We start from the raw sequence: 3,301 nt of genomic DNA, 5'->3' as shown, positions 1-3,301 counted from the left end.
CTGGCCTGCGGCTCCCGCAGCGAGTCTCAGTGGGAACAGAGGCCACCTGGCCTGCGGCTCCCGCAGCGAGTCTCAGTGGGAACAGAGGCCACCTGTCCTGCGGCTCCTGCAGCGAGTCTCAGTGGGAACAGAGACCACCTGGCCTGCGGCTCCTGCAGCGAGTCTCAGTCAGCCCTTTACAGAAAGTGTCTGTGGGCCCTGCGCTCAGAGATGGCCGTGCCTGTCCCCGCTCTGTGCCTGCCCAGCTATACCCACTAACCCACAGTGCCCGGGCTTCCCATCACCCACCCTCCTGGGTCCCCTGGGACGCACTCAAGAAACTCTCTTCACTCGCTCATCACACTGAGGGTAACTGGGTGCCTGTGGGTCCCACATTCATAGTAAACAAAGATTGGGCAAGGCAGATGGCTGCCTTGATTCAGGAGAGGGAAAGAAAGGTTCCCGCAGAGCGTCCTCCTGGAAGTTGCCGGAGGGCTGTGCCTGCAGAACTGTGGAGTGGGTAGGGACACCTTTCCTGCCCTGCAAGACCAGGGTCTCGAGCATGAGGGAAGGCGTGGCAGTCCCTGCCCAGGCGAGGGCTGTGCCCCCTTTCCTCAGGATGCCCCACTTCCTCCAGGCCTCGGCCTTCCCATCCTTCTCTCTGTTTGAACCCCCAGCATCCTCTGCCTTTTCTCTGCTCAGTTCCACTCTTGGAAATCGAGGTGGGTCCTGTGTTCCCCAGGGCAACGTTTCTCAGCCTGTGACCTACAGAGAGACTGGAGCCTCTAGCAAAGACCTCTGAGGGGCTGTGGCTGTGTTAAAATGTGCGGGGGACTCAGATGAGGTACGGCTCTGTCCTCAGGTGCAGGCCGACATGTTCGTGGAACAGGCCCCTCAGGAATGCCTTTCCTGAGCTCCACTGTCTACGAGACACCCCAGCCCACAGGGGCATGGGGCTGCTGCAGGAGGGGGTCCCCACCAAAGCCCTGGTGGAATAGACTTGCCTAGGCCTGGGAGGACAGGCCAGTGAGGATTCTGGTGCCCCTGCGTGTCCACTCTGGGACTTCCCTGTGGGTAGCTCCTCACCCTCAGACAGCTCCCCACAAAACTGAGCTGGGGTCTTCCCTCCCAGGGCCAAGCTGGCCTGAGGTGTTAACGTGGAGGTAGCACTTGGTAAACCTCCCAGCCCAGCCCAGCGTGGGTCACCAGATGCAGCTGCCCGAATTCTGCTGCCTTCAGGTCTGCGTGGGAGACATCGGACCCCACCTTGTGCTCCCCAAGGAGGGGAAGCCGGGGGTCCTGCACACCCCCCTTCTGACAGTCACGGGGGTCTCTGGGCTGGTAGGGGGCTGGCTCTCACGGCCACCAAGGCCAATTCTAGGCCTGGGAACACGAGGACAAGAGGGTGTCCAGGAGCCCCACCTCATCCTCACCCCAGGGACCCCTGAGTCTTGTTTTATGGTGTGCTTTTCACTTATCATTTGAGTCCCACAAAATACCCTGACGGGCAGGGCTGGGTGTGGTGACTACTGTCACTGTCCTCTAGTCCATTCAGAATTTGTGATCCAAATCAGGTAGAGTGCGGCTCCAGAGTCAGCGCTGACAGCAGGTCTTACAGCTTCACGAGGGTCCGCCACTTGGAATAGTTTTTGTCTGTGGTGTCTGGGATGGCCAACCACATCCTGGCTGAGGGCCACTATATCTTATCACCCCTGTGTCCTCTCTAGCTTTGCAGTTTGAGGGGCACCACACCCCTGATACTAAGGGGTTCCTGCCTGCCTGATTACATTGTGAAGTCAACCAGGGGAAGCAGGCGGGAAGCAGAGAGGGGTGGGGTTACTCGAGGGCAACTGCAAACCGAACTCACACCCAGGCTGGCTTTCTTTCCCTCCCTCTGGCTCCAGGGTCCCCCAGATCCTGCAGGACCATGGGGGCTGTGAAGGGTGCACATGAGGCTCCTGCCTGGGGAGGGATCAGGTGCTGGGGGTGGGGGGGATGAGCATCAGCAGCAGGTGGCCTGGACCAGGCAGGAGCAGCTGGGGAGTTCCCGCTCTGGGCCATGCAGGGTCACGAAGGCGTCCTTGTCACATAGCAAAGTGCATGCCTTTGAAGTGTATGGATTGAGTAGTTTTCACAGAAGACATGCCTGGGACACCATCACCATGATCAAGACAGTTGACAAATTGTTCCCCCAAATTTCCTTATGCCCCTTTGCAGTTCAGCCTCCCTGCTGGCTTTTGTGTCCCCAGGCAACATCTGATCTCTGTCACTATGGATCAGCCTGCTTTTTCTGAGATTTTTTTCTGAAATCCTGTACTATCCACTCTGCTGTCCAGTACTATCCACTCTGCTGTCTCTTTCCCTCAGCGCGCTCACTTGGAGATGCGTCCACGTCATGGTGTGTATCCAGAGCTCGTCTCGGTTACTGCTGAGTAACATCCAATCGCACGGATAGATTAAAGTTGCCAGTTGTCTATCCACCTGGCTGTGGATGGGGCCATGTCAAGGCGTACGGCTAGGAACGCTTGTGCACACACTTTATGTGAATGTATGTTTTTATTTCCCTTGGGTAAACATCCAGGAGCGGAAATGACTGGATCATACTGGTAGGTGTGTATTAAATTTCTTTTGAAATTGCAAAGCAGTTTTCCCAAGTGGCTGCACTATTCTACCCGGCAGGGTGAGCAGGGCCTGGATTCTCCTGACCCTCTTCAGTACTTGGAACAATCGGCCCTTCTAGGTTTAGCCGTTTTCCCGGGTTCCTGGCGGCGTCTCCCGGGGCTGTCCTGGGTATTTTCCTTGTGATGAATCGTGCTGAGCAAGTTTTCATGTGCTCATTTGCTGGCTGCACATCTTCTTTGGTGAAGTATCTCTTCCAATCGAGGATTTTCTTTTTAATTAGATGGTTTGCTTTCTTTTTACTTGGTGCCAAGAGTTCCTTATATGTTCCGAACATAAGCCCTTTATCAAAATATGTGATGTATTAGTTTTCTATTGCCACTGTAATAAATCGCCACAAAGTCAGAGGCTTAAAACAACAGAGAGTCATTACTTTGCACCATGCTGCTCAAAACCTTGCCTGATGCCCTCTGGGGTGTAGATAGGACCTGAGACTTGTTCTAACCAGTAGACTATGGAGAAAAGGATGGGGGTGGTGGGACCATGTGTGCATGTGGTTCCTTTCTAACCAATAGAATATGGAGAAAAGGATGGGGTGGTAGGACCGTGTGTGCATGTGGTTCCTTTCTAACCAGTAGAATATGGAGAAAAGGATGGGGGTGGTGGGACCGTGTGTGCATGTGGTTCCTTTCTAACCAATAGA

The sequence above is a fragment of the Otolemur garnettii genome, unplaced genomic scaffold (genome assembly GCF_000181295.1).
Source record: "Otolemur garnettii isolate 467f Iridium unplaced genomic scaffold, OtoGar3 scaffold00087, whole genome shotgun sequence".
Taxonomy (NCBI): domain Eukaryota; kingdom Metazoa; phylum Chordata; class Mammalia; order Primates; family Galagidae; genus Otolemur; species Otolemur garnettii.
The sequence above is the reverse complement of the archived record's forward strand: the minus strand, read 5'-3'. Positions refer to the sequence as shown.